Source organism: Triticum urartu, chromosome 3 (genome assembly GCF_003073215.2).
Source record: "Triticum urartu cultivar G1812 chromosome 3, Tu2.1, whole genome shotgun sequence".
NCBI lineage: Eukaryota > Viridiplantae > Streptophyta > Magnoliopsida > Poales > Poaceae > Triticum > Triticum urartu.
This window is the reverse complement of record NC_053024.1, coordinates 47,265,465-47,286,711: the sequence shown is the minus strand read 5'-3', so window position 1 is coordinate 47,286,711 and position 21,247 is coordinate 47,265,465.

Genomic DNA, 21,247 nt, shown 5'->3' with positions numbered 1-21,247 from the left:
GCTTTCCCCTTTGGCCCAGATAAAGTGTTCTTGTGCCCAAACATTTCGGGAAACATCTGGAACCCCTTCCGGTGAATTCTGGAACCCTTCTGAAGATCAAACACTACTATCCACATATCAATCTTTACTTCCGGACCATTCCGGAGTTCCTCGTCATATCTGTGATCTCATCCAAAACTCCGAACAACATTCGGTCACCAACATACATAACTCATAGTACTATATCGTCACCGAACGCTAAGCGTGCAGACCCTACGGGTTCGAGAACTATGTAGACATGACCGAGACACCTCTCTTGTCAATAACCAATAGCGGGACCTGGATGCCCATATTGGCTCCTACATATTCTACGAAGATCTTTATCGGTCAGACCGCATAACAACATACATTGTTCCCTTTGTCATCGGTATGTTACTTGCCCGAGATTCGATCGTCGGTATCTCAATACCTAGTTCAATCTCGTTACCGGCAAGTCTCTTTACTCGTTCTGTAATACATCATCCCGCAACTAACTCATTAGTTGCAATGCTTGCAAGGCTTATAGTGATGTGCATTACCGAGTGGGCCCAGAGATACCTCTCCGACAATCGGAGTGACAAATCCTAATCTCGAAATATGCCAACCCAACAAGTACCTTTGGAGACACCTGTAGAGCACCTTTATAATCACCCAGTTATGTTGTGACGTTTGGTGGCACACAAAGTGTTCCTCCGGTACACGGGAGTTGCATAATCTCATAGTTATAGGAACATGTATAGGTCATGAAGAAAGCAATAGCAACAAAACTAAACGATCAAGTGCTAAGCTAACGGAATGGGTCAAGTCAATCACATCATTCTCCTAATGATGTGATCCCGTTAATCAAATGACAACTCATGTCTATGGTTAGGTAACATAACCATCTTTGATCAACGAGCTAGTCAAGTAGAGGCATACTAGTGACACTCTATTTGTCTATGTATTCACACATGTATTATGTTTCCGGTTAATACAATTCTAGCATGAATAATAAACATTTATCATGATATAAGGAAATAAATAATAACTTTATTATTGCCTCTAGGGCATATTTCCTTCAGTCTTCCACTTGCACTAGAGTCAATAATCTAGTTCACATCGCCATGTGATTTAACATCAACAGTTCACATCACCATGTGATTAACACCCATAGTTCACATCGACATGTGACCAACACCCAAAGGGTTTACTAGAGTCAATAATCTAGTTCACATCGCTTATGTGATTAACACCCAAAGAGTACTGAGGTGTGATCATGTTTTGCTTGTGAGAGAAGTTTAGTCGACGGGTCTGCCACATTCAGATCCGTAAGTATTTTGCAAATTTCTATGTCAACAATGCTCTGCATGGAGCTACTCTAGCTAATTGCTCCCACTTTCAATATGTATCCAGATTGAGACTTAGAGTCATCTGGATCAGTGTCAAAACTTGCATCGTTGTAACCCTTTACGACAAACCTTTTGTCACCTCCATAATCGAGAAACATATCCTTATTCTACTAAGGATAATTTTGACCAATGTCCAGTGATCTACTCCTAGATCACTATTGTACTCCCTTGCCAAACTCAGGGCAGGGTATACAATAGGTCTGGTACACAGCATGGCATACTTTACAGAACCTATGGCTGAGGCATAGGGAATGACTTTCATTCTCTCTCTATCTTCTGCCATGGTCGGGTTTTGAGTCTTACTCAACTTCACACCTTTGTAACACAGGCAAGAACTCCTTCTTTGACTGTTCCATTTTGAACTACTTCAAAATCTTGTCAAGGTATGTACTCATTGAAAAACTTATCAAGCGTCTTGATCTATCTCTATAGATCTTGATGCTCAATATGTAAGCAGCTTCACTAAGGTGTTTCTTTGAAAAACTCCTTTCAAACATTCCTTTATGCTTTGCAGAATAATTCTACATTATCTCCGATCAACAATATGTCTTTCACATATACTTATCAGAAATGATGTAGTGCTCCCACTCACTTTCTTGTAAATACAGGCTTCACCGCAAGTCTGTATAAAACTATATGCTTTGATCAACTTATCGAAGCGTATATTCCAACTCTGAGATGCTTGCACCAGTCCATAGATGGATCGCTGGAGCTTGCATATTTTGTTAGTACCTTTAGGATTGACAAAACCTTCTGGTTGCATCATATACAACTCTTCTTTAATAAATCCATTAACGAATGCAGTTTTGTTTATCCATTTGCCAGATTTCATAGAATGCGGCAATTGCTAACATGATTCGGACAGACTTAAGCATAGATACGAGTGAGAAACTCTCATCGTAGTCAACACCTTGAACTTGTTGAAAACCTTTTTGCGACAATTCTAGCTTTGTAGATAGTAACACTACTATCAGTGTTCGTCTTCCTCTTGAAGATCCATTTAATCTCAATGGCTCGCCGGTCATTGGGCAAGTCAATCAAAGTCCATACTTTGTTCTCATACATGGATCTCATCTCAAATTTCATGGCCTCAAGCCATTTCGCGGAATCTAGGCTCATCATCGCTTCCTCATAGTTTGTAGGCTCGTCATGGTCAAGTAACATGACCTCCAGAACAGGATTATCGTACCACTCTGGTATGGATCTCACTCTGGTTTACCTACGAGGTTCGATAGTAACTTGATCTGAAGTTACATGATCATCATCATTAGCTTCCCCACTAATCGGTGTAGTAGTCACAGGAACAGATTTCTGTGATGAACTACTTTCCAATAAGGGAGCAGGTACAGTTACCTTATCAAGTTCTACTTTCCTCCCACTCACTTCTTTCGAGAGAAACTCCTTTTCTAGAAAGGATCCATTGAAAGCAACGAATATATTGCCTTCGGATCTGTGATAGAAGGTGTACCCAACATTTTCTTTTGGGTATCCTATGAAGACGCACTTCTCCGATTTGGGTTAGATCTTATCAGGTTGAAACTTTTTCACATAAGCATTGCAACCTCAAACTTTAAGAAACGACAGCTTAGGTTTCTTGCCAAACCATAGTTCATACGGTGTCGTCTCAACGGATTTAGATGGCGCCCTATTTAACGTGAATGCAACTGTCTCTAATGCATAACCCAAAACGATAGTGGTAGATCGGTAAGAGACATCATAGATCGCACCATATCTAATAAAGTACGGTTATGACATTCGGACACACCATTACACTGTGGTGTTCCAGGTGGCGTGAGTAGTGAAACTATTTCACATTGTTTTAACTGAAGGCCAAACTCGTAACTCAAATATTTTACTTCTGTGATCATATCGTAGAAACTTTTATTTTTGTTACAATGATTCTCCACTTCACTCTGAAATTCTTTGAACTTTTCAAATGTGTCAGACTTGTGTTTCATCAAGTAGATATACTCATATCTTCTCAAATCATCTGTGAAGATCAGAAAATAATGATACCTGCCGTGAGCCTCAATATTCATCGGACCACATACATCAGTATGTATGATTTCCAACAAATCTTTTGCTCGCTCCATTGTTCTGGAGAACGGAGTCTTAGTCATCTTGCCCATGAGGCATGGTTCGCAAGCATCAACTGATTCATAATCAAGTGATTCCAAAAGCCCATCAGCATGGATTTTCTTCATGCGCTTTACACCAATATGACCTAAACGGCAGTGCCACAAATAAGTTGCACTATCATTATTAACTTTGCATCTTTTGGTTTTAATATTATGAATATGTGTATCACTACGATCGAGATCCAACGAACCATTTTCATTGGGTGTCTAACCATATAAGGTTTTATTCATGTAAACAGAACAACAATTTATTCTCTTACTTAAATGAATAACCATATTGCAATAAACATGATCAAATCATATTCATGCTCAACACAAACACCAAATAACACTTATTTAGGTTCAACACTAATCCCGAAAGTATAGGGAGTGTGCGATGATGATCATATCAATCTTGGAACCACTTCCAACACACATCGTCACTTCACCCTTAACTAGTCTCTGTTCATTCTGCAACTCCCGTTTCGATTTACTACTCTTAGCAATTGAACTAGTATCAAATACCGAGGGGTTGCTACGAACACTAGTAAAATACACATCAATAATTTGTATATCAAATATACTTTTGTTCACTTTGCCATCCTTCTTATCCGCCAAATACTTGGGGCAGTTCCGCTTCCAGTGACCAGTCCCTTTGCAGTAGAAGCACTTTAGTCTCAGGCTTAGGACCAGACTTGGGCTTCTTCACTTGAGCAGCAACTTGCTTGCCGTTCTTCTTGAAGTTCCCTTTCTTTCCCTTTGCCCTTTTCTTGAAACTAGTGGTCTTGTTAATCATCAACACTTGATGTTCTTTCTTGATTTCTACCTTCATCGATTTCATCATCATGAAAAGCTCGGGAATCGTTTTCATCATCCCTTGCATACTATAGTTCATCACGAAGTTCTACTAACTTGGTGATGGTGACTAGAGAATTCTGTCAATCACTATTTTATCTGGAAGATTAACTCCCACTTGATTCAAGCGATTGTAGTACCCAGACAATCTAAACACATGCTCACTGCTTGAGCTATTCTCCTCCATCTTTTAGCTATAGAACTTGTTGGAGACTTCATATCTCTCAACTCGGGTATTTGCTTGAAATATTAACTTCAACTCCTGGAACATCCATATGATCCATGACGTTCAAAACGTATTTGAAGTCCCGATTCTAAGCTGTTAAGCATGGTGCACTAAACTATCAAGTCATCATATTGAGCTAGCCAAACGTTCATGACATCTACATCTGCTCCTGCAATAGGTCTGTCACCTAGCAGTGCATTAAGGACATAATTCTTCTGTGCAGCAATGAGGATAAACCTCAGATCACGGATCCAATCTGCATCATTGCTACTAACATCTTTCAACTTAGTTTTCTCTAGGAACATATCAAAAATAAAACAGGGGAGTTAAACGCTAGCTATTGATCTACAACATAGATATGCTAATACTACCAGGACTAAGCTCATGATAAATTAAAGTTCAATTAATCATATTACTTAAGAACTCCCACTTAGATAGACATCCCTCTAATCATCTAAGTGATCACGTGATCCAAATCAACTAAACCATAACCGATCATCACGTGAAATGGAATAGCTTTCAATGGTGAACATCATTATGTTGATCATATCTACTATATGATTCACGCTCGACCTTTCGGTCTCAGTGTTCCGAGGCCATATCTGCATATGCTAGGCTCGTCAAGTTTAACCTGAGTATTCTTCATGTGCAAAACTGGCTTGCACCCGTTGTAGATGGACGTAGAGCTTATCACACCCGATCATCACGTGGTGTCTGGGCACGACGAACTTTGGCAACGGTGCATACTCAGGGAGAACACTTTTATCTTGAAATTTAGTGAGAGATCATATTATAATGCTACCACCAACCAAAGCAAGTTAAGATGCATAAAAGATAAACATCACATGCAATCAATATAAGTGATATGATATGGCCACCATCATCTTGTGCTTGTGATCTCCATCTCCGAAGCACCGTCATGATCACCATCGTCACCGGCGCGACACATTGATCTCCATCGTAGCATCGTTGTTGTCTCGCCAATCTTATGCTTCCACGACTATCGCTACCGCCTAGTGATAAAGTAAAGCATTACAGCGCAATTGCATTGCATACAATAAAGCGACAACCATATGGCTCCTTCCAGTTGCCAATAACTCGGTTACAAAACATGATCATCTCATACAATAAAAATTTAGCATCAAGTCTTGACCATATCACATCACAACATGCCCTGCAAAAACAAGTTAGACGTCCTCTACTTTGTTGTTGCAAGTTTTACGTGGCTGCTACGGGCTTAAGCAAGAACCGTTCTTACCTACGCATCAAAACCACAACGATAGTTTTTCAAGTTGGTGCTGTTTTAACCTTCGCAAGGACCGGGCGTAGCCACACTTGGTTCAACTAAAATTGGAGAAACAGACACCCGCCAGCCACCTGGTGTGCAAAGCACGTTGGTAGAACCAGTCTCGCATAAGCGTACGCGTAATGTCGGTCCGGGCCGCTTCATCCAACAATACCGCCGAACCAAAGTGTGGCATGCTGGTAAGCAGTATGACTTATATCGCCCACAACTCACTTGTGTTCTACTCGTGCATATTACATCAACGCATAAAACCTAGGCTCGGATGCCACTGTTGGGGAACGTAGTAATTTCAAAAAAATTCCTACGCACACACAAGATCATGGTGATGCATAGCAACGAGAGGGGAGAGAGTTGTCTACGTACCCTCGTAGACCATTTGCGGAAGCGTTATATCAATGCGGTTGATGTAGTCGTACGTCTTCACGTCCGACCGATCCAAGTACCGAAAGCACGGCACCTCCGAGTTCTGCACACGTTCGGCTTGGTGACGTCCTCGCCTAGCTTCTTGATCCAGCAAGAGGGGCGAAGTAGTAGATGAGTTCCGGCAACACGACGGCGTGGTGACGGTGTTGGTGAAGAACAATCTCCGCAGGGCTTCGCCTAAGCACTACGAAAACTATGACGGTGGATAAACTAGAGGGGACGGGGTTGCCGGCACACGGCTTGGTGTTTCTTGATGTGTCTTTGGTGCTAGCCCTACCCCTCTATTTATATGTTGAGCCCTGGGGTCGAAACTTGGAGTAAAAGCTTCCTCAAAGTTGGTTTCACCCGAAAGGCAAGAGTCCTTCTCGGACTCCAGGGCTAGACGCCAGGGTTCCCGGCGTCTACCCCCTAGATGCCAGGGTTCCTGGCGTCTAGCCTCTAGTCTCCGCAAAACTTCCTTTTGCACTTTCCAAAAGCCTCATGGGCTTTCCCCTTTGGCCCAGATAAAGTGTTCTCGTGCCCAAACATTTCAGGAAACATCCGGAACCCCTTCCGGTGAATTCCGGAACCCTTCCGGAGATCAAACACTACTATCCACATATCAATCTTTACTTCCGGACCATTCCGGAGTTCCTCGTCATATCTGTGATCTCATCCAAAACTCCGAACAACATTCGGTCACCAACATACATAACTCATAGTACTATATCGTCAACGAACGTTAAGCGTGCGGACCCTACGGGTTCGAGAACTATGTAGACATGACCGAGACACCTCTCTTGTCAATAACCAATAGCGGGACCTGGATGCCCATATTGGCTCCTACATATTCTACGAAGATCTTTATCGGTCAGACCGCATAACAACATACGTTGTTCCCTTTGTCATCGGTATGTTACTTACCCGAGATTCGATCGTCGGTATCTCAATACCTAGTTCAATCTCGTTACCGGCAAGTCTCTTTACTCGTTTTGTAATACATCATCCCGCAACTAACTCATTAGTTGCAATGCTTGCAAGGCTTATAGTGATGTGCATTACCGAGTGGGCCCAGAGATACCTCTCCGACAATCGAAGTGACAAATCCTAATCTCGAAATACGCCAACCCAACAAGTACCTTTGGAGACACCTGTAGAGCACCTTTATAATCACCCAGTTATGTTGTGACGTTTGGTGGCACACAAAGTGTTCCTCCGGTAAACGGGAGTTGCATCATCTCATAGTTATAGGAACATGTATAGGTCATGAAGATAGCAATAGCAACAAAACTAAACGATCAAGTGCTAAGCGGAATGGGTCAAGTCAATCACATCATTCTCCTAATGATGTGATCCCGTTAATCAAATGATAACTCATGTCTATGGTTAGGAACCATAACCATCTTTGATCAACGAGCTAGTCAAGTAGAGGCATACTAGTGACACTCTGTTTGTCTATGTATTCACACATGTATTATGTTTCCGATTAATACAATTCTAGCATGAATAATAAACATTTATCATGATATAAGGAAATAAATAATAACTTTATTATTGCCTCTAGGGCATATTTCCTTCAATACCCCGGTCCAACCTTGCCCTTTCCTACTCCCTCTCTCTTTCCCTCTTTCTTCTCTCCTACTCTGGAAAGGAAAAGGGGAATCCTACTAGGACTTGGGAGTCCTAGTAGGACTCCCCACACTTGGCGCGCCCCCTCTAGGGTCGGCCTCCTCCTCCTCCCTCCTTTATATACGTGGGCAGGGGACACCCCAAAGGCACAACAGACAATCTCTTAGCCGTGTGTGGTGCCCCCCTCCACAGTTACACACCGCGGTCATATCGTCGTAGTGCTTAGGCGAAGCCCTGCGCCGGTAACTTCATCATCACCGTCATCACATCGTCGTGCTGACGAAACTCTCCCTCGGCCTCAACTGGACCAAGAGTACGAGGGACATCACTGAGCTGAATGTGTGCAGATCGCGGAGGTGCCGTATCTTCGGTGCTAGGATCGGTCAGATCGTGAAGACGTTCGACTACATCAACTGTGTTGTCATAACGCTTCCGCTTACGGTCTACGAGGGTACATGGACAACACTCTTCCATCTTGTTGCTATGGAGCACCTAGATGGATCTTGCATGTGCGTAGGAAATTTTTTGAAATTACTGCATTCCCCAACACCGCCGACCATGGAAAGAACTGAGGTTGGGTTTGTCCTAGCGTTGGAGGTAAGCGAGTAAATGGGAGTGGATGATGGTAGGTTTTTCACGCCATCCCGCATCGATAGATATCCGTCTCCCGCCATCTCCGCCCATGTTCCCCCTGCACCATAGATGACATGGATATAATCCTAACAATACTACCGGGGAGTGTATGTAGAGGCAATCATATCTATCGATCAGTGTAGATGGGAGTACACACAAGGATTTATACAGCAGGTCCTCTTTGGTGGAGGTAATACCCTACTCGTATGGTGCACTTAACTCTTGGCGCAAGGTACATTATGTGGATGTTCAGCTGAAAATTGCGTTCATAGCCCCTTTCAGGGTATTCTAATACACCAACCGTGTACGTCGTGCCCCCAGCGCTTTGCGCTTGCATTAGTCTGACTCGTTGGAAACGGCCGATTCAAGTGTGTAGCAAGCTAGGCTCTGGGCCACTTTAAGTTTCGTGCGCGTGCGAGCCAGGCCCCGTGTAAGCTACAAAACGCTTTTCTTGCACCAAATGGGTCTGTTTCACTACTAGGGAAATGCCTATACACAGGAGTTTAGTAGTGGCGCTTTTTATAATAAACCGCTGCTACTACTTATCAGTAGCGCTTCCTCACGGTAAGCGATGCTACTATGCACTTACCAGTAGCGCTGTTTTCATAAAACATGCTATTACTACAATTGCCAAACCGTTGCCGGCAGGCCAGGCATAGTAGCAGCGCTTGTATGTAGGGAGCGCTAGTGCTATTGTAAGTAGCAGTAGCGCTTTCTACATACAAGCGCTACTACGCTACTACTACGGGCACCTTATCCACGCTCCGGCCCACGCTCGAACTCATTCTCCCCCTCACACACTCTCACTCGTGCGTCGTTGCTGCCGCCGTCCCCCGCGCCGGTCTTCTCCCGTCGGCCGCCCTCACCCGCACTGGCTCTCCTCCCCCGCCGACCACCCTCCCCCGTGCCGGCCTCCTCCCCCGTGACGGCAGCTGGAACTACGTCGGTATTTTCCCGGAGAGTGAGGGATGATGCAGCATAGCGGCGGTAGGTATTTCCCTCAGTTATGAAACCAAGGTTATCGAACCAGTAGGAGAGCCAAGCAACAAAATGTAAATAGCTCCTGCACACAAATAACAACACCTCGCAACCCGACGTGTTAAAGGGGTTGTCAATTTCGGGTAACGGCGCCAGAAATTGGTGCGTGACGGTAAAGAGGTTGTAATAGATTGGATAAATAGACCGCAAATAAAATAAAGTGCAGCAAAGTATTTTTGTATTTTTGGTTTAATAGATCTGAAAATAAAAGCAAGGAAAAAGTAGATCGCAAAAGGCAAATATATGAGAAATAAGACCCGAGGGCCGTAGGTTTCACTAGTGGCTTCTCTCAAGAAAAATAGCAAATGTGGGTGAACAAATTACTGTTGGGAAATTGATAGAACTTCAAATAATTATGACGATATCTAGGCAATGATCATTACATAGGCATCACGTCCAATATTAGTAGACCGACTCCTACCTGCATCTACTACTATTACTCCACACATCGACTGTTATCCAGCATGCATCTAGTGTATTAAGTTCATGGAAAAACGGAGTAATGCAATAAGAACGATGACATGATGTAAACAAGATCCATTTATCTATATGGCGGTAGATATAGATCTCGTCTTTTTATCCTTAGTAGCAACGAACATACGTGTCGGTTCCCTTTCTGTCACTGGGATCAAGCACCGTAAGATCGAACCCACTACCGGGCACCTCTTCCCATTGCAAGATAAATAGATCGAGTTGGCCAGACAAAACCCAAATATCGGAGAAGAAATACGAGGCTATAAGAGATCACGAATAAAAGAGATCAAAGAAACTCAAATACTTTCATGGATATAAAAACATAGATCTGATCATAAACTCGAAGTTCGTCGATCCCAACAAACACACCGCAAAAGAGTTACATCATATGGTCTCCAAGAGACCATTGTATTGAGGATCAAGAGATAGAGATGAATCCATCTAGCTACTAACTACGGACCCGAAGGTCTACAAACAACTACTCATGCATCATCGGAGAGGCACCAATGGAAGTGGTGAACCCCTCCGTGATGGTGTTTAGATTGGATCTGGTGTTTCTGGACGTTGCGGCGACTGGATGAATATTTCGTCGGCTCCCCTAGGGTTTTGGGAATATTTGGGTATTTATAGAGCAAAGAGGCGGTCCGGGGGCAAACGAGGTGGGCACAACCCACCAGGGCGCGCCAGGGCCTCCTGGCGCACCCTAGTGGGTTGTGCCCCCCTCGGGGCACCCCTAGGTGCAACCAGGGCTCATCTGCTTCCTTTTGACCCATCAAAAATCATCGTAAAGTTTCGTGCCATTTGGACTCCGTTTTATATTGATTTCATGCGGTGTAAAAAACATGGGAAAAAACAGGAACTGGCACTGGGCACTATGTCAATAGGTTAGTACCAAAAAATGATATAAAATGATTATAAAACATCCAACATTGATAATAAAACAGCATGCAACAATCAAAAATTATAGATACATTAGAGATGTATCAGCATCCCCAAGCTTAAATCCTACTCGTCCTCGAGTACGTAAGTGATAAAAAATAGAATTTTTGATGTGGAGTGTTGTTCATCAAGTCATATCATATTTTTTTTCTTTATAGCATGGACATTTGGACTTTTATGTGATTCAAAGCAATAGTCTAGTTTTGACATAATAATTTAGATACTCAAGCATATCAACAAGCAACCATGTCTTTCAAAATATCAACGTTAAAATAAGTTATCACTAGCCCATCATGCTCAAACATTGATCCATTCATGAAACACACTTGAATATTAACTACACCCAATACTTGAGCACGATCATATTGCCTCCTAGTTGGTGCTTTTTATGAGAGAAGATGGAGACTCAAATTTCAAAATAAAAATTGCATAAAGTAAAAGAAAGTCCCTTCGCAGAGGAAAGCAGGGATTTGTAGAGGTGCCAGAGCTCAAAGCGAAAAATTTTGAGATAAAAACATTTTGGGAGGTGTATCCATCCCACCAACGAAAACGACTTAGAGTTCCGAACACATTCCATGCTAGATATGCCATAGGCGGTTCCCAAACAGAAAATAAAGTTTATTCCTTTTTCCACCATAACTTTCACTTTCCATGGCTAGCCGTATCCACGGGTGCCCTCCATACCAACACTTTCCAAGGAATTTATTATTTGACAACATAAAGTAGATTCATTTTTGTTTTTGCATTTCGGGACTGGGCATCCCTAATACCTCTACCTTACTCTCGTGCAATGACAAGTGAATAAACACTCATCTTGAGAATAACACATCTAGCATGGAAAATATTAGCCACCCCTCACCGCACCGCGAGCGAAACAAACACACAAAAGAGAAGTTTATTTTGAAAATTGGAGATGGCACATGCAAATTTTCTTAGAATGGCAAAAGAATACCGCATATAGGTAGATATAGTGGACTCATGTGGCAAAACTGGTTTAAAGGATTTTGGATGCACAAGTAGAGGTCATACTTAGTGCAAAATGAAGGCTAGCAAAAGATTGGGAAGCGACCAACCAAGAAACGAATAATCTCATAAGCAAGCATTAAGCATAATTAACACCGAATAATGCACCACAAGTAGGATATAATTTTCATTGCATGACTATTGACTTTCGTGCATGCATATGGAATCACAAACCTTAACACCAATATTCCTACTAAAGCATAATTATTCATCAACATAACTCATATATCACATCATCATATCTCAAAACTATTACTAGAAAACAAGTTTATTTTGTCCAATGATCTTCATGACATTTTTTTGCTTTATCCTTCTTGGATATCTATCACTTTGGGACTAATTTTCATGAGTTGCTTTTCATAAGCTCAAACAAATATAAGTGAAGATCATGAGTATAACAAATTTTCTTTCTCTCAAAATAATTTAAGTGAAGCAAGAGAGAATTTCTTCAAAATTTAACTAACTCTCAAATAAATCTAACTGAACCAAGAGAGCATTTCTTCAAAAATAACAAAGCACACTGTGCTCAAAAAGATATAAGTGAAGCATTAGAGCAAGTCCTAGCTCATAAAAGATTTAAGTGAAGCATAGAGAGTAATTCTAACAAGTCATGACATAATTTTGGCTCTCTCAAATAGGTGTGTCCAGTAAGGATTGATAACTTAAAACATAAAATAAACAAGCAAAGACACATATCATACAAGACGCTCCAAGCAAAACACATATCATGTGACGAATAAAAATATAGTCTCGAGTAAAATACCGATAGTTGTTGGAAGAAAGCGGGGATGCCACTCGGGGGCATCCCCAAGCTTAGTTGGTTGCTCATTCTTGAATAATAGCTTGGGATGCCGGGGCATCCCCAAGCTTAGGCTCTTACATCCTTCCTTCATCCATCGTAAGATAACCCAAAACTTGAAAACTTCAATCACACAAAACTCAACAAAGCCTTCGTGAGATCCGTTAGTATAAGAATAATAAACCACTACTATAAGCGATGTATAAAACCAATTCATATTTTGTTTTTGTATTATATCTACTGTATTCCAACTTTTCTATGGCAAAAACTCATCAAACCATAGAGCCATCAAAATAAGCACACAACACAAAAGAAAAAATAATCTGTCAAAATAGAATAGTCTGTAGCAATCTGACTATTTCGAATACTTATGTAACTCAAAAAACTCTGAAAAATTAGAACGACCTGAGAAATTTGTATATTGATCTACTACAAGTGGAATGGGTATTTTATCTCTCTCTGGTAAAAATTTAAAATTAATTTTGTAAGCGCAAACTTTCTATTTTTTTCCAGCAAGATCAAACAACTATTGCCAAGAAGATCCTAAAGGTTTTACTTGGCACAAACACTAATTAAAACATAAAAAACACAATCATAAAAGTATCATAATTGTGCTAACACTCAAGAACAGGAAGCAAAAAGCAAAAATAAATTATATTCATTGGGTTGCCTCCCAACAAGCGCTATAGTTTTACGCCCTTAGCTAGGCATAAAGCAAGGATCTAAGTTTTGCCATCTTTGGTTCGAGATCCATAAGATGCCCTCATGACTGATTCATAGGGTGGCTTAATTCTAGTTCTAGGAAAGTGTTACATACCCTTCCTCGAAGGAAATTGGAACTTAATATTGCCTTCTTTAAAATCAATCACGGCACCGATAGTGCGTAAAAACGGTCTACCAAGAATAATTGGACAAGAGGGATTGCAATCAATATCAAGAATAATAAAATCTATGGGCACATTGTGATAGCCTGGCTTATTAGGGATGGTAGACTAATATCAATAAGGAATTCCTTCTTTTCCGGGAGCCCATTCGGACAGAACTCCAAAGTTAAGCGTGCTCAGCTTGGAGTAGATTCAAGATGGGTGACCGACTGGGAAGTTGCTCCCGGGTGCGCACGAGTGAGGACAAAGTGCACAGAAAAGACTAGTATTGATCTTTGGGGCCAGTCTAGATCCTGCCAGGAGTAACGACCACCAGCGGGTGTGTCCGGGGCATTACAAGTTGATATTAGAGCCGTCCCTCGCGGTTACACGGATGTTTGCAGACAGGTGCGCGGTCATGTTATTCATGACGTTTGTGATCCATCGTGGCACACGGCATGGCACATGTGCCAGACTGGATGCACAGACGTATGTGCCAAGAGGGAACGTTCCTGCGGCCCGACGAGGACGTCGGTTCCTCTGAGTGGGGGTGTATGCGATAGCCTGGCTTATTAGGGATGATAGACTACTATCAATAAGGAATTCCTTCTTTTCCGGGAGCCCATTCGGACAGAACTCCAAAGTTAAGCGTGCTCAGCAGTTTCAGGATGGGTGACCGACCGGGAAGTTGCTCCTGGGTGCGCACGAGTGAGGACAAAATGCGCAGAAAAGACTAGCATTGATCTGTGGGGCCAGTCTAGATCCCGCCAGGAGTAACAACCACCGGCGGGTGTGTCCGGGGCGTTACACACATAATTCATATTTGTAAGAATAAGAACATCATTAATTCTTCCCATAGGCTTTTTCATAGTAGAATCCGCCAAGTGTAAATTCAAAGAACATTCTTCAAGATTGGTAAGACCAAGCATGTCACATAAATATTTCGGAATTGTGGAAACACTAGCACCCAAATCACACAAAGCAAAACACTCATAATTTTTAATCTTGACTTTGATAGTAGGTTCCCACTCATCATACAATTTTCTAGGAATTGAAACTTTTAATTCCAATTTTTCTTCAGAAGCTTTCATTATAGCATCTACAATATGTTTAGTAAAAGCTTTATTTTGTTCATAAGCATGGGGTGAATTTATCATGGATTGCAACAAAGAAATACAATCAATCAAATAGCAACTATCATAATTGAAGTCTTTGTAATCCAAAATAGTTGGTGCATCACTAGCTAAAGTTTTGATCTCTCCAAACCCACTTTCATCAATTTTCTCAACAAGATTTTCACCCTCCGAAATATTGGGACGCCTTCTACCTAAAGTTGACTCATCTCCGGTCCCTTTTTCATCATTCTTAACTTTACTAAATAAGGAATCAATAGAAGAAACACCAATCATTTTAAGATCTTCATCACTTTTGCAAGAATAATCACTAGAAAAGCTTTTTCCAAAAATTCTCTTTTGTTGCACGTGAGAAAGCAAACAAGATATAAAAGCCATAAGTACATGCATGTTGTGCGCATACATCAATACATGCATATAGTATGTGCATATAATATGTGATGCCTCATGTTTCTCTTCTCTCTATATATACACACACTAAAAATTTGCATATTAAATCATGTGGACACATACACCCCACTACCCCAGAATTAATGTGTATGTGTTCGAACTACTTAGTTCACTACAACTAATTATAAATTATTTTTTTGATTGTCAAGTGCGGCATCTAAATATCTTCTATCACTCTCACAGGATGTTGCAAGTGGACTGGTTGAAACACCACGTTGAAGAGAATTCAAGGACGTGTTATGGACTTCTACTTGATCAACTAATTGCCTTTTATAATAAATAAAAACTTCAATAGACCTTTGGCTTAAGTATTTCTTAAGTACGACCAGTACTGTTTATTGTTGCGATATTGGTGTGAGTTATGACTTTTAAAAGCTTGGCCACTCTCTAGTGTGATGTGGTTGGATAAAAACATGTTTTCATATTGTTTGCAAAGAAGAAATAAGTTCATGTTTCTTTGCACATATCACCCGATATTTTTGTCTGTTTCCAGTCCGAGTCCGTTCTGAATCCACTCTGAATCCATAGTCCGATATAATCCGCATTCGAATCTGCATCCGATCAATATCTGCTCTGCTCCGAATCCAACAAAAAAATATGGTAAAGGATATGGTAAAGGCATTATCCGATCCGATCCGATCCGTTTACATCCCTATCGGGGCACCCCCCAGGTGCAACCAGGGCCCATCTGCTTCCTTTTGGCCCATAAAAAATCATCGTAAAGTTTCGTGCCATTTGGACTCTGTTTGATATTGATTTCCTGCGATGGAAAAAACAGAAACTGGCACTGGGCACTATGTCAATAGGTTAGTACCAAAAATGATATAAATGACTATAAAATGATTATAAAACATCCAAGATTGATAATAAAATAGCATGGAACAATCAAAAATTATAGATACGTTGGAGACGTATCACCCCGCTGGCCGACCTCCCCCGCCATCCGCACCGGCCGTCCTCCACCGAGAGGTACTCCTCCTCCCTCCTCCCTCCTCCTCCCTAGTTAATTTTGAACCCTAGCTAGTTGAAAATTTTAGGTTAAATCTTAGAATAATGTAGTAGGCTATGATCTTAGGTGTTTAATTTTAGAATCATGTAGTATGAACCCTAGCTAGTTATCATGTTCGGAATGTAGGTTTTTAATTAGGTGTAGTTAATATAATTTAGGTATTTTAGGTGTTTAATCTTAGAATAATGTAGTATGAACCCTAGTTATGATTGAACCATGTTCAACATGTCACATTTGTTGTTATTTTTTTTAGTTAAAGCAATTATTCTCGCATCAACATCGACGATGCCTATCCCGCATCCTCGTCGTCGACTCGGAGGAGGAGGCCTGCTTGATTAGAGGGGCCATGTCCGGGACTGGGCTCCACCGGGCTGGTACTGGGAGGTGCTACCTTCGAGGGGCGCAGCTTGGTGAGGAGCCAGCCCGTCGTTGACCCGAACCTTCTTTGGTGGCGGTCGCGTGGGCCAGTGACGGTGCGGAGGCTTGAGGACCCCGCGGAGGTGGTACGTCACCGTGTCAGCGAGGAGGACGAGCACGTTCGTCGCTACATGGTTGCGTTGGAGGGCAGGTTCTTCAAGGATCTCACTGGAGCTATGATCCAGTGATGGTTCCTTCTCTTTGGGTGTCCACTGCCCGCGCCGATACCCGTCGTTCGCTAGGGTTTTAGCTGTATTAGTGTTGTTATATGTATGATTTTTTACGATTACGACATTCATGCATCTTTTGCATAAATTCTTCTAAAACTCAACTACATTGCTAACTACGAAGTTATTACTATGTTTTTCAATAGAAAATCCCGAAGGATTGTGTGTGTCATTTGATGTTTTCGAATGGTCGCCTTGATGTTATGAACTTTCGGCCAGGTCATCCTACGCATCACTGTTGTTCATACCGGATTTCTAAAACCGATGAAGACATGACAATCAAAGATTGGAAAATGTATGGTCAATCGTAGGGAGCTACTTGGAAGCAACATTTTGCGAAGGGCAAGAATTGGAGACATGATGACCTCCATTCTCCATAATAGAGAGTCAGGGCCTATCTTGTTTTATGCTATTTTACCTTAGAGAGGGTATTTAGGTCCTAGCTAATACTCATGATCATGCGCTAAGAACAATTAAGTAGGGTTGGTTAGATGACTATGATGGTGATGAGTATGACTTGTTATTATGATAACGAGTAGAAGTTGTATGATCGATGATGATGAGTAGGACTTGTTATTATGATACCAATGATGAGTATTTATTATTATGATCGATGATGCATGATGCTAAGTTGTTATATGAGCATGATGAGTTATTATATATATATCAGTAGGTGAAATGAACATGGATTAGATTCAAGTGGAGGCAACATGTGATGCACATCGAAAGTACTACTGATCCAAACTAGATCAAGTTTGGATTAGTAGTACTTTTGACATGCACCACATGTTGCCTCCACTTGAATCTACTCCACGTTCATTTCATCCACTGTTATATATAATAACTAATCATGGTCATACAATCATATGATGAAAGTACTGTCTATAAAACCACAACGAAAATAAGCTATATTTTCAAAAATACAGGAAAAGTTAGCAGGAGCGCTTTTCAAAAGAAACGCTGCTACTACTTACTATTATCAGTAGCGCTTTCCAAGAAAAGCGCTACTGCTAACTAGGTACAGCAGTAGCGCTCGCTTTCCAACGCTACTACTAACAGTTAGTTGTAGCGCCTTAGTAGTAGCGCTTGTACAAGCACTACTACTAGCTACAAAACAAGCGCTACTACTAGGGTTTTCCCTAGTAGTGTTTGGGGGTGATGTAGACTACCAAACATGCCCTTATTGTCCAAACCACTCCACAAATCCGTTCATACATAATGATGGTGTTGCGGTGCAGGGCTCTCTCACCATGTCGGTTCTCGACTTAGTGGACCGGGTTGGCGACTCCTAGGTCAGTTTCGTCTTGGGCCACACTGAGTGGACCATGTGGCGTTATACGGAGACTCCAGAAGACTTGACGTGCAAGCCAAATGTATCGGTATCATGGAGTACTCTACCTCCACCGACGTAGTTGACTAGGATCTGTAACCCTAGGACTCCTTGTATGTTTATAAGTCAGGGGTTGGGCTCGTCGGTAGACAGATTAAAATCCCTTGGTCTTCATATGTACTTTGTATACACCTAAATCGCAATACGAACAGGAGTAGGATATTATCTTCACCGTGAGAGTTTGAGCCTACGTAAAACACTGCCACTTGTTACCATCCAGCCCAATCTCCTAGCCACGATACCCTACCGAGGGATCTCCCGGATTTAGCTCCGACATACAGCCTGCCTGTGATGCAGCGAGTAACAGGGGACTCTTAGAGGCGGTCGTCGGAGTCGAAGGAGGCGGCCAGTATGAAAACATGTTCACTCCCATGTATGATCTCGTGCTATGTTTTTCCATTTTTGTTAGGTTTATTTGGATCGTTTTTCTATTGTTCTGTTTTTCTATTGTTCTGACTAAGTTTATTTGGATAAGATTCACATTATTTTCAGGATTTTTTGTCGTATGGCACACATCATGCTTCTTTCGGACCATTTAAAATCCTACTCGCTCTGTTTGGTTGCTAGCTTCTTCTACATGTGTGTTCTAGTCATAGTTCATTTGGATGGTTGCCTAAAATACGATATGCATGTGTAACATTCCAAATTTTTAATTTGGAATGTTATACATAGATCATTCATGCATATCATATTTTATTGCATTTTGTTTTGCGATCCTAAAAATCCTAAGCAACTCAAGTACCCACGAAGAGAGTTGGGGATTTCATGATTTTCATATTTGAATTTTTATCAAATATTGAAATGAGGATCATTTTTTGTTTTAATTATTTTTCTTTTCGAAAATATTTCATATTAAAATATATGAGAGGAGATAACATGACTTCTCCAAAATAAATGAAATATTGGAGGAAAAATATTAAAATTAAATAAATAATTTTATTTGGATTTTATTGCTATTTTATTTGAATTAGAAAATATGCATTTTTTAAAATTGCATTTTCAGATCAAGAAAATGTTTACTTTGTTCTAAATATTCTATTTAGACAGTGAAAATTCATTTCGGTATTTTTATATTTAAATTTTATTTTTTAGGATTTTTCCGGCGAAATCTGTTTAAAAAAAGTCAACGCACGACTGAGCCGAAGGCCCAGCCGAGCCAGGCCGGCCCGCATCGCGCCACCGCCTCCGTCGTCGTGCCTGAGTCTTGCCGGGACACGGGCGAGCTGCCCGGGAGTACTCCCGAGGCCGAGCCCCCTCCCTCCTTAAATAGCGTCGCCCGCATCCCCCTGGACCCCCAAGTCGCCGCCGCCACCGCCCCTCGCCGCAGCGCCGCCGCCGCCACAAACCCCGCCACCTCGCGCCGCCGCACGCCGCTGCTGCTGCCGAGCCGCGCCGCCGAGAACGCCGCGCCTCGCCGAGCCGCGCCGCCCGCGCAAGCCCATCGGAGCCGCCGCCGTTCGCCGGATCTCGCCGGAATCCGACGCCCGATTTTTTTCTGTTTAGGTAAAACCGATCGGTTTTTAAAAAAACCCTGAATGTGTTTTTTTTTTGTTCGGTTCGGTTTTCTCGGTTCGGTTATTTAGCAGACGTTCGTCCGTTCATTCGTTTTAATGAATGTTGTTCGTCCGTTAACCGCAGACAGCGAACGTTCGTTCCTTAGCCTGTTCGTCTCGTTTTATTTTCCAGGGTTTTTCTGTGATTATTTTCAATCGTTATTTCTGCCCTGATCTTAGTTTTAGTTTATCTTTTCGCTCGTTTATCCAAATCGGGTGAAACAAGAGTCCAGACCTTCGTCTCGAAGCCCTCTTTCTGTCTAACCAACTTGAACAAGGTTTTGACAAATTTAAAATTTGGTTTCAAGCAGATTTGTTTTCGAAATTCTTTTGACCGTAGTTTCAGTTCCGTAGCTCCGATTCGATTGATTCTTTTTCCAGATCGAATCTCTTCAGTTGAGTTTTCAGATTCGGTCTTCTTATTCAATATTTACCCGTGCATCTTTGCTTGAGTGCTTATGTATGCTATTGTTTGTTTGCGATAGAATTCCTGAAGTGCGCAGCGTGCTACTACGAGTCACTAGGTTTTGCGGATTATCGGCAAGGCAAGTAACACTTCGATCATATCCCTTTTACCCAGTTTTTATGCATTAGTTTCAACTCCTTAAACATTGCATGAGTAGGATCTCTTAACTTATGGGTTTGGGAGGTAGATGATGAGGTAGAACCTATTACCCTTTTATTATCAAACCCTAAGAGTTACTTCTGTGTTATGCTACTTATTGTCATGCTATGCTCGTAGACGTGGATTGGGTTTGAGAGTATCCATGACAGATGTGAGATTATTAATTAATGGTTTACTTAAGGTGGCTACTTAAACACACATCTAGGTGGATTGGTCGCGGGCACGTGGGGATATACCAGTGATGTCCTTTTTGGTTCGCCACCCAGGCTCAAAGGGATCATAAGATTATTCATGCTGGAAACTTCCGTGTGCAGCCACAAGCTATTATGGGCTCTAGCATAGTTGAGTAAGTTGTGGGAAATCTTTCCATGATGGGCTAGCAGATGTAGGGGATTGTAGGTGTACCGGCCTATCTATCGGTTAAGGGGACCTCTTCGGAAAGACTGTGTCTCGGTCATCTGTTTCTCAAACACCATGCAGTGCGAGAAATACAACGAAGGAGATCGGGTCTTGTGGGGAAAAGTGCACAAACCTCTGCAGAGTGTACAAACTAATCATGGTTAGCCGTGTCCTCGGTTATGGACATCTTGAGTATCTGGTTCTTGGATTATCATGTGGATCTCATCACTCTAAGTTAATTTGTTGGGATGTTAATTACTTTTAATTGGGATTAAGATGGGGATTTACCATTCTCAATGTTTTTCAACAAACTTTGTAGTTAAATAAAATATAT